We start from the raw sequence: 12,317 nt of genomic DNA, 5'->3' as shown, positions 1-12,317 counted from the left end.
TGTGGGAAAAGGAAGGGAAAATAGTAAGGAAATATGGAACCAAAGAAACATTGGAGGCAAGACAATCAACGCTATAGCTTTATTTCTAGTATCAAAGGCACATGGAGTCATTCTGTGTTTTTAAGGACATGAGTGCTGTGTTTCTGCTCAGATGTCAAGGAATCTTAAGGCTCAGAAGCTCAGCTCTGAGGAGTGAAGGTATCCCAATGGAAGGGCATCCTGAGACATAGGGGCTCAGAGACCTTACGGCTCTGAGGTAGGACAGTGTCCCAAGGGAAGAGCATCCTGAGACATGAGCGTTCAGGAAGCACATAGCTCTGAGAGGTTGCACCTCCCAGGGGAAAGTATCTTCAGATGAGCTGAGGAGCTCAGGAGCCCCAGTCCCTCTCCGTATCTTCGCTTCGTTGCTTCTTTTCTTCTTGGCTTCTTCTAATGAGATAGTCCCACCAGGTAGAAAATCTCATGAGAGAGATATTGGAGGGTCCAGGGTGCGGAAGGACAAATCCCGGGTCTGTTCTCAGGAGTGTGCAGCAATGAATTGGACAAAAGGGTACGATTTCATAGGTGGCCATAGCTTTTCAGGGCAGAAAGTTCCATATTGACGACTGGTGGAATTTCAAATCTTGAGTTTGGGAAGCTCAGAGATTGGTGGGTTTTCTGCTCAGGGATTGTTTTTTGTTGTTGTTTGTTTGTTTGTTTGATTTTGTTTTTGTTTGTTCTTTGTTTTTTTTGTGGAAAGATCAAAGATTGGTTGCTTTTTTTTCACTCCCTTTTCTCTACATCGGGCTGTGGGCTGGGGTGAGAAGTCCTTCTCGGCTGTAGCTGGATTTTGTCTAGGAGCTATCTTTGTGGGGCTGCCTGAAGTGGGGGAGGGGCTGGAGAGGAGGTGCTGTCACTATGAACATCTAAGGGACAGCTTCTGAGTTGTGTTTCACCAAGGCCATAGGTTGAGGCAGGAAAGGTTTGCTACCATGGAAAGCTCCTTATGAGGGCAGTGGGCTGAGACAGGAAAGGGGTTGCTCCCTTGGACAGTTCTTGTGGGGCAGCTCCAGATGAGGCAGGAAAGGAGATGCACCACCTTGGACAGCTCCTGTGACGGCTGCAGGCTAAGGAGAAGTTATGAAGTTGCTATTTTGACAGGAGCAGCCATTTTTTGACAGCTCCTGCTGGGACATCTCCACAGGCTAGAGCTGCAACAAGGGGTCAGCTACCGCGTTGACAGCCTTTTTATTGGATATTTTATGTATTTGCATTTCAAATGCAAATCCTCTTACCCAGTTTCCCCTCAGGAACCCCACCTCACCCATGCTCCCTCCCCTTGCTTCTATGAGGATGCTCCCCATCGCACCCACCCACTCCCACCTCACCGTCCTGGAGATAGAGGGTGGGAGGGACTTGGGAGGAAGAGAGAAGGGAGAGGGGAAGAAGGGGAGCAGGATAAGGTATGAGAGGAGACAAGGATGATATACAGAAGGTCAGGAATCTGAACAGAAGTGTGTAGCACTGGGGAATGGGGCACTAGGGGTAACTACCAGCATCGACAGCTTTTGCAGCATACTGCTTGGGCACTACTAGAACTCCAAAGGTATTTTATTCACCATTTGCAGCCCATATGTCCATTCTCTGGGGATGGCTGCATTTAATACATGTAGCTTCCCCTGGATGACTGTTCACATTTTGCCATCTCAAACACCCTGCACTGACTATTGTGGAGTAGGTTTAACCTTCACATCTTTTCCCTTCATCCTCCCAGGAACAACAACTTTATCACATAGTACCTTAACTCCCAGAGTTTCTTTTGAAATCTGCTTGGAAGTCTCCCATGAACCCATAACTCCTGCATTGTGCATGCACGCAAAATTGGCAATGTCCAGGTGTGCAGACAGTCTGAGTAGCAGCTGGGCTCTCCTTGAACCATATCCAAATTATATACTGAGTGCCCAAACAGCTAAGAACAGTGACACAAATTTTGGTAAAACATCATCATGGATAAAAGCCCTACTGAATCCGAGGCATTCTTTTCTCCTAGGATATTTGAAATTAGTCTTACTTTTCAAATGTATGATCTTAGGATGGTTAGGTTCTTACTAGTGTTTGGAATGCTCTCAAGGTATTTTGTCCTGATCCAGAATACTTGGATTTATTTTTAATGATGCTAATTTCTTTAGAAACCATACCTTCCTTTGCCCACATTTGAAACATTTTCTACACTGACCAAGAGTTGTGTTTTAAGAATATATATTTATGTTGTCTTCTCCTTTTAATTCTAACTTTAATCTCATCTAAAGCAGCTAGTACTAACCAAGTCACAGCCTGAATGATGGCCTGCTCTGAAATTTTTCTCACTATTTGACTAGGTTGCCTCACTTAAAGTCAGCCTCTAACAAAGTCCCAAGACATTAGCAAATTAGAGCCACATTCTTTCCAGAATGGGATGTGGTTGACCTCTTGTTAAAAGTAAAGCCTTTCTGCACATCTGAATCTTCCTCATTTATACTAGCATTCTGTCTTGCTAAAACATCACACCCATCTATGCTTATAGCTTTTTAGAACTGTTTTCCATATGAGCCAGTAGCGAAGACTGCTGAAGCTCAGGGAACCACATCAGCAAACCCACTTCACCTGCCAGCTTTCTGTCCCTGACTCTTTTCAATCTTTGCTTTGGCTAAATATCTATGACAATGTGGATTGTCGAAGGACTCATTTTTCTCACATTTTGGAGTTTTTAGTGCATCACAGATGGAAGGTGTCTATAATGACTCACATCATGGCAAACAAAACAGAAGGGAGCAGGCACTGGAAGGACCCAAGAGAGGACATGGCCCTCAAGAACATGCTTCTAGTGACCTCTCCTACAACAAAGTCCTAACTTCTAAAAGTCTCACCACCACCTCTTAAAGAGGTGGCACCTGTTAGGGACTAAGCTTTTCCCACGGGATCCCATTTCATATTTGAAACATAACACTAGGATTTGTTGAAAACTTGGCCGATGTTAGTATAACCATGCTGGAATGGTTATTATGTTGGTACATTGACATGAGCTGTTTGTGCTTGCAGAGAAGTGATACGGCAAGCAAGGTTGACTCTCCTCCATTTCAGACCTTATCCTGGGAATGTCTCACAGTGTCCTCTGAGGTCTCTTTCCTGGGGTAGTGAGTGAAATTGTCCCCAAACTCAGTGTCAGAGAGGTTAAAAAAAAAACAGAACAAGCAAAACAAACAAACAAAAACTGAGACTATAGTGCAAGAATTAAAGGCATCGTGTCCTTCAGAACATCTACAAGATAAATTATTTCCAGCAGAAGCTACTGTCATTTATCATAGTATAAATGTGCTTTGCAGTAGAAAAAAAGCTTGAAGCTCATCCATGAAAATAATGCTTTACTGGGCATGGTAGCTGAGTGATTCAACTCCCCCAGTCAATTTCTTTCTTTTTTTTTTTTTTTTTTTTTTTTTTTTTTGGTTTTGGTTTTTCGAGACAGGGTTTCTCTATATAGCCCTGGCTGTCCTGGAACTCGCTCTGTAGACCAGGCTGGCCTCAAACTCAGAGATCTGCTTGACACTGCCTCCCAAGTGCTGGGATTAAAGGAGGGCGCCACCACTGCCTGGCTTTCCCAGTCAGTTTCTACTGGATCCCTTGAATACTTGAGTTGATAGTGTTTTGTTATCTGTCTGTCTGTCTCTTGCTAAATGCTCTTATGTTGGCTTGCTATATACTTAATAAACTAGCTCATTCAAAACTGAATATGTTGGTGTCGTAGTTTATTCTATAAACAGTACAAAAAGGAGAAATAGTTAATTGTGAGAAATAAGTACACAACATGTGTTCTTTAATTTGGCTTAAGAACTAAAGTTAAAGTTTTCCACATGGTTCTTCAAAGACTCAAAGACTTATCCTCAATAATTTGCTAATGGATTTAAATGTTTATTTTGGTAACACAAATAAGATAACAGGAATTGTTAAAAAAAAATCTTTGAGAAGAAACAAAGAGCGATTCTTAACTCGAGGGGCTAGAGATTGCATAATAAATGCTTTTAGAAACCTGAACTAAAATTTACCACTGATTGGCAGAGAGAAAGGGAGCAAACATCTTATTTAAGAAGTAGAGAAGTGGTGATGATCTCTGTTTACCAAACTGTACACAGGCACTGGTCTCACAGATAACAGGTCTGCTGGAAGAAAACAGTAATCCATTTGTAGAACAACAGATTAACTAGGCTTAAATCCTCTATCTTTGAAGTCTTCCAGATACAATTGACATTCTAAGGAAAGCCAGTTTCAGTTCTGGCTCCTCATTTCTTTCATCAGAGAAGTCTTTTGTTCCCTTATCCACTCTCTGGGCCAAAGGACCAAGTTTCCAAAGTGGAGTGCCAGGGTCTAGGGAGGCATCTTTGAGAAATGGCCACAGGCCAGAAGCTACTCTTCTCATAAATCTATTTTAAGTGTGTTTATTGGAAGAGAAATAGAGTAAGGGTTGTGGGGTCTTCATATCCACAGAAGAGCCGTCAAAGAGGGTGTCTGGAGAGAGGTAGAGCGCCCGAGTCAGATGTTTGATCAGCGGGATTGCTGCATAATGAGATTGCACATTCAACCCCTTCTAATCTGATGTGTGTAGCTGGAGACCGACGTGATGGTAAGGCTTTGGCTTCTTTTCAAAAATTTTAAGTGATAAATGCCTATTTTGAGCCCTGAAAGTCACAGTCTTTTTTTTTTTTCTCTAGTGCCGATTTTCCAGCTGAAATAGCTCATCATCATGATATGCACAGAATGTGTACTACAGACAACTTCCTCGGCCATCTGCAAGAGAAGCACGCACAGTAGGAGGGCATGACGGCTACAATATGCCCCACCGCTTAATACAAACCAGCGAAGAACAACTGGGAGCAAGAGAAGTGCTCCAGTCCCTTCTAGTTCATTTATTATTTTACATGCCAAAGTGTTATCGGAGTTTTATCAGTTTCACTTTACATTAGAGGAATTTCACATAAGCTCTCCTGAGAGAAGCTACCTTGCAAAAGAGTCCAATTAAGACCTCTTATACAAACGGACTTCCCAGGATGCCAAGACTGATTTTGCTCTTTGTCCCTCCCTTACAAGGCTGAGTGAGGTAAACTTGCTGCTGAGGTAAGGCTCAGGTTGACAGCAGAGTGGCTGAATGCCCGTGGGCTATATATACAACTTACAAGCTCAGGCGGAACTCATTTGACCCCTCCTAGTTTTCCTGGATGGTCTCACCATCTCAGCTATAGTCAATATCTTTTGAATTTGTTCTTAATTCTAGATGAAAGTGGTTCCCAGAATGTCTTAACAGTGTGAAGTCTTTCCTTCCCAATCCAAAAGACTAGAAACACATGTTCAAGGTGTTCTACAAAATACATACTATCATTTGAAACAGGAAAGGAGATTAATAGTGACTATCTCAGCTATTTGATTAATAGTGAATTATAATTTAATTTTCTGAAATATTAAATAACATTGAATCATCGGTAATTGTGTATGTATACAGATAGTACCATTTATGTAGAAGTTGTCTTTGCTGTATTATACCTCTGACATTATGACAAACTTGTGATAGATGAGATAATTTGCTTGAAGTCCAGCAATGTGTTTGGTTCAAGAATACTCAGCTTAAACGGAATAGCAAGTGAGCCTCTTGATTTCAGGGTGTGTCAAAGGTCAGTATATATGGCTCAATGTCACGCCACCTGCTCTCAAAGTTATGTTTGTTGGCATTTATCTTAAGATCTGCTCGAAAAAAAGAGGGATTTGGAGAAGAATATCCAAGGGATGGCTATGAATTCTCAATGTGTCTTCTAGTAATCCACTTTTTCCACAAGAGATGAATCTGGAAAAGTACCCATCTTTCTACAATTTCATCAGATACAGTAGTAATACAACAAAATAGATTTTTTTCCTGGTATTTGGCTGTTGTCATGTTACACATATTTAATGATCATAAGAATAGAAACAGACAAAAGACAGATATGAAGGGAGAAAGAAGAGAGAGGTAGGGGCTGGAGAGAGGGGGGGAGCATTCCCAAACTTCATGTTAAAATTTAATTTCTATTGTGGTTGTAGTTTTTTTAAGAGATTAGAACCTTCAGAGGATGATTGACTATAGAGAAAGTCACTCTTCTGAACTATTTGGATGTTTAAAAAATAGCTAAGAGAGTGAGTTCAGCCTATTTGATTCCTTCATCCAGTTAAAGACCCAGCAATGAGGTACCATCTTAAATGTGGGTACTGGGACATCACCAGACCCTAAATTCTGGCTTCTTGATATAGGTCTTCACAGGATCCAAAAGTACAAGAGGTAATTTTTTAAAAATTATTTAGCTTCATGTTTCAACAGCACATAAGAAAAAGAGGCTCCAGCACATATTTAAGGTCATTTAGTCACATACCTGGTAAGGGGGATGCCGGGAGTTAAATTCAAGATCCTCTGATGTTTAAAAGCCACAATTCATCACCACAAACACAAAAAAGATAAAACACAGAATTTCTGTGTACATGGCAGGCATCACTGATCAATTCGAGGACTCGCTCTCTCTTTGGTCCTCTTTGAATGTGACTTTCCCTTAAAACAGTTCTCCAAAGAGCCATGGTGAATGGATAATAGAGTTAGATACAAAATCAATTACCTTAGTTTTCCACAATACTGACCTTAAAATTTGATGTTTAAAAAATAAAGATATACTTTATATAAAGATAAATATTTAACAAATCTTGTAATTGACGATTAGCATCCTGTCATTATTTATGCTACAAAATGATGTATGTACAGGGTACAAAATCATTTGGGGTTTGCAGCCCCTTAGGATGAACAACAATATGAATTAACTAGTACCCTTAGAGCTCCCAGGGTCTCAACCACCAACCAAGGACTGCACATAGTGGGTCTGATTGTTCTGGCAGCATGTGTATAGTAGAGGATTGCAAATTCGATCATTAATAGGAGGAGAAGAACTCGGCCCTGCGAAGGTTTTGTGCCCCAGTGTAGGGGAATGCCAGGGTCCACAAGTGGGAGAGGGTGGGGTGTTAGGCATGGGGAGGGGGGAGGCAACAGGGGTTTGTTATTGTTGTTTTTGTTTGTTTGGTTTTTGGAGGGGAAACTGGGAAAGGAGAAATTTACATGTAAATAAAGAAAATATCAAAAAAAGAGAGAAGCCCACAAATGTACTACAATTAGATCTCAGTACACAGGCTATGCTGTTTCAATTGTCATGACAACTAGAGTTTTTTGAAAGTCTGTAGGTAATTATGATCTATGTCTTGATGATTTCACTGAGTGTTAGAAAGGACCCAAACTATCAATCTGTCTTTTAGTGCAAGAGTAGAAAGTGTGCCCTCTGCTGGAATTCCAACTCAAGAGCTTCTGCTCCAAAACCATCTTTCTTTTTTTTTCTTTTTATACAATGTATCTTTTTTATTGCATTATGATAAGAAAAGATACATAATTTCAAATTTATATGAATTTGTTAACATTTAAAAACACATTTTAAATAAATAGAATTACATGACATTCTTCTTTCCCTTTTTGACCACAACTCCTCCCAGAGATCCCCCTCAATACCTTCAATACCTTTCTATTTTTTAGTTTGTAATATTCTTTAAAATTTTTAAAATATTATAACAATTAAAATGAGTATTATATAAGTTCTTTGATATAAAACATCAATCGATTGAACAGTCTTTTTTTTTTGGTTTTTCGAGACAGGGTTTCTCTGTATAGCCCTGGTTGTCCTTGACACTTGGCTTCCCTGGTTTCCACAGCTTTAAACACAAATTACAATTCTACTGTTTTGTCACTCCTAAGTCTTAGATTTCTGATTGAAGATGTTAGACTTCTCAGTCTTAGTAAATAATTAGCAAATTGATAAATATAAATTAAAGATAGATAGCTGGTGACAATTGCATATATACATATATATACACATAATATATAGATAATGTGCTTTTGTGCTTGGACATCCATTGTGTCTCATTTCTCTAGATGATGAAGATGAATGCAATAATGATTATATCTTCCCACCTTTCAATGGTTAAATCATATTTTGTTAAAAGCCAATATTATTCCTTGTTATTTTAATTATAAAATTATTGTTGATTTCTCTTCGTAATCCTGAAAGTTAGAAAACAACATCGTATTAAAAACCTTTAGTAGTTTATTGGACCGTTAGTAATTGGGAGAGTCAGAATGTGGGAAAAAGACCGAGGATGGGGGGTGTTAGGCGACAAAGCAACGTGGAATCCCTGAAAATCCAACTCTGGAGACCAGCATGAGGGTGCAGATCTATGTTTATAGGCAAGTCCATAGCTTATATACAGCTTATACACAGCCAGGCCCAACCCCCTAAATCCTTGCCCAATGGTATCACAGCACACTGTCTCCATGTTCCAATAAAGGCCTGCATAATGAGGTGACTCACAAAAAGTGGATGTGGGGGAATATCATCACATATGAATATCATCACCTGTGAAGACAGGTGAGTAGCTATCACCTTGGCTTTGGTTCGTTTTTGCTGTCTCAGTGGTGTTCTGGGAGCTTTTTTTAGATCTAATACCTTGTGTGGCAAATCAGGACTCTTCCAGGAATTGCAGGAGCTTGTGGTGCCCTGCTTGCCCTCCCACTTTCTCCTTCACAAGGTTGTTTTCCACTTCCCCTATACCAGAAGTTTAAATCTGGAATATCAGCTGTATCATCAGATCATCTATGCTACCACCCATAATGCCTAGGGAACTTCATGGGAGAGAGAGTGAAGAGTAAATATAAGAGTCAGGCAATGAAGAGAATGCTATGAAACATTGCATGGCTGTTGCTATCATGAACATGCAGCAACTGTGAATACCTGCAAAGGATGGAGCCCTTCAATATTCTACCGTCTATGAGGACAGTTCTCATAAGACTCCACCACTCCCTGAAGGACTATGGGTGCTGCTAGGGGTATCTTTGTGTGTGTGTGTGTGTGTGTGTGTGTGTGTGTGTGTGTGTGTGTGTGTGTGTGTGTGTGTGTGACTTAGTCACTGGTAAGCTGTTAATACAATAGTAAGCATCTCCTTATCCAGGATAATCTAAGAAACCTTAAGTAACTTTGGTGGATGAAAGAAAGGAAGAAAGAAAGAAAGAAAGAAAGAGAGAGAAAGAAAGAGAGAAAGAGGGAGGAAGAAAGAAGCAAGGAAACAAAGAAACAAAGAAAGAGGAAAACTAGGAGGGATCCTGGTTGAGAAGAAGGAGATCAATATCAACTTCTCAACCAATATCTAAGAAAAAATTAGAGCTATCCCTTTTGCTTCCATTACCATATCCAAGCAATGTGACTGTATCCAAGTCCCCTTTGCTGGTTCATTCTATGAAATAAAATAACAATAGTATGAAAGGTTTTATCCTATTGTTCTAGCAAAGATTCCTAAATAGTAATAAATACTATAGAACAGACGCAAAAGTGAGGTTTATGTTTCCAAACAGTGGAGAGATCCTCTAGGGTTTGCAGTCATGATACAGAGTGAGGAGGCAGCATAGTGCCGTGGGAGATAAATTGTCTTAGACCTTAGCTTCTTATATTAAATGCAGAATTGAATAGATGCGGCATTTATTAGTATGGTGAGTAAATGGGTGAATTCTGTAAATTCTTCAGCCTAGTTTACTTGATTCGATAATACCCAAAGGGATACCTTTGAGAATTGCATGAAGACTATTATGGACATTCAGTAGAAAACACACATATGCACATGAATGCACGGCTTACATATAATGTTACAGTATTGATTCCTCGACTAACTAAAATCCATACTCCCTCCCTGCCCCCCGGAAGTTTATCACTATAGAAAGTCATCTCCACAAGAGACCATCGTTTAAAATCGCGGTGCAAACGACATCATTATAATGTGTATTCTTTCTTACATATCAATTTATAGGAAAGGTAGGAAGTAGGCAGTTTTAAATCTTTCCCCTGAGTTTATCTGGAAAGTTCTTAGACACTGGGATTCCTATGGCCAAGCAGCTTTCACCTGTTATTTCAGTCTCTGTTACAAGCAGGAAATATGAGCAGTCACGTGAACAATCACTTTGCCAATCCTAAATATTAGCAAGACTTCAAAAAAAAAATATCTCCCTCACTTGAAAGAACAAATGGTGTACCGCCTTTTACTTTTAATTCTATTGTTATATATTGCTATTGTGCTTACACATCTTGGGTATGAACTTACCACATCTAAAAGCAAGACTTCAAATTATTCAAATGACATGGCAACTCCTGAGGAGTGAGAAGTTATTCTTCCCTTCAGATGAATCTTGTTTTCAGGAGAAAGTACTACTGTAGGTACTTTTGTCTGGAGAGCTACCCTGTTGAGTACAGAGCTCTGCCCTGGTATGCACTCATGGCCATTGGTTGCTCCTTTCATCATGCACACTAGGTGTCCCCACAGCTCCACATATCCTACATTTTCATACAAGGGAGAATGTGGAATATCCTGAGGAAAAATAATTTATCAGGGATTTACAGTAATCTTCTGTGGGTAAGTACTTTAAAAGCTGTGAGAGAGATAGGAAACAGCAGACAGAAGTGACTTGGGGACCAAGTCAGGGTATTGGAGGATTTAAGAAAGTTCAGTGTTGTTTATTCTAGTGCAACGGGACTCTCTACTGGGCTTTGGAGGGAACCATGAGCAAAAGTTACCTTACTTTGCTTCAAAGCCACAATAGATGTTGAGTGACTTTCAAACCCTTGCACAGTTCCACAGACACCCGAAGTTGTCTCATACATTATGGGCCAGATTTCAAGTAATTAGCTAATGACATAGGTCAAAATTTTCTTGCCTAGTAATGTGGGGAGCCAAAATAAAATCCATAATAATAAATATTTATCAAATGCTGAAAACTTCTGTTACTGTGGAGTCTGCTGTGCTCCTGTGATCTCAGGACTTGGGAAGGGGTGCTGAAAGTCCTGAGACAGCTTCAAGTAAACACGGGACCCCGTCTTAGGGGGAAAAATGACAACTTGCATTTTATCATGGCAAGAAGTTTATCCCCAAAATTATAAAATAATAAAACTGTCACAAATGTTTTCATTCTGATGGTTAGCTTGGCAGTTCTTTTTCAAAACAGAATTATCAAGGAATTGATGTAAGACTGTTATACCTAATACTTTTCTCGTTTCTGGAATATCCTCAGCTTTAGATCAAAAGCTGTGTTTCTACAGATGCATTTTTACAGGTCATTGAATCCTCATGAGTATTTTCCTGGCCAGCTGCAGCAACTAGAAACTTATTAAGAATGAAATGCCTCATGCTGTTCTTTGGGTCTTCACAGGGAATGGGACCCATAATCTATTTTAACAAGCTTGCCAGGTGATAAGGTCGCCTAGTCCTGTTTCAGAATGTTAAGATTGGTGGACGCACTCACATGAAAATATTTTACGGTTAGATACAGAAGTGACAGTCCCGCTCAATTTTAAAAGCAGTACTTTATCTGTAACTCTGCTTTACTCCAGGTTCTCTAGAAGAACAGAACCAAGAGAGTGAACACACACACACACACACACACACACACACACACACACACACACTAAAATTTATTGAGCTTTAAAATATTAACAATGGCAAATTACACCTGAGACTACTGCGAACTTACTCAGTCCCTCAGGCTGGATGCCTCAACAATAAGAGGAGCCCAGAAGGGCTGCGGAGATGAACCCCCAGTGACAAGGCATCATGCCCCATTTTGGTACCAAGAGCCCAAGAAGTTTCTGGAGAGCCTCTGGTACCTAGCTTGTAAACACTGGTTCTCCTGTCAGTGAAGGTATCAGCAACTGCAGCAATCATATGGCAAATGAACTCCATCGGCCAGAGGAGCAAGGGAGCAAAGGGCAGAATACATTTCTTTCTTACCGGGCCTGTTATCCAAAGTTGGACTGGGCCTTCCCACATCAATCAGAGGCAATTGGGATAGTTCTGTAGGTTAGACTCCCTCCTCTGTTGATCCTAATTTGTGGCGAGCTGAAATTAAAACCAAGCATAGTCTACACCCAAATATAGTCAGGTCTGTCACAGCAAATGGCCTATAAACCTGTTTTCAATTTCTGCCTTAGTTAGGGTTACTATTGCTGTGGTAAAATACCATGATCAAAAGCAATGTGGGCAAGAAAGTATTTATCTGAGCTTAGAGTTCCACATCATATTCCATTATCTTGGGAAGTCTAGGCAGGAACTCAACGCAGGAACCTGGAGGCAGGAACTTGTGTAGAGACCGTAGAGAAGGGCTGCTAACTTACTGCCTTGCTCCTATGGCTTGATTAGCCTGCTTTTTTTTTGTTTGTTTG

This window comes from Mastomys coucha, unplaced genomic scaffold (assembly GCF_008632895.1).
Source record: "Mastomys coucha isolate ucsf_1 unplaced genomic scaffold, UCSF_Mcou_1 pScaffold20, whole genome shotgun sequence".
NCBI lineage: Eukaryota > Metazoa > Chordata > Mammalia > Rodentia > Muridae > Mastomys > Mastomys coucha.
This window is presented reverse-complemented; position numbering follows the sequence as displayed.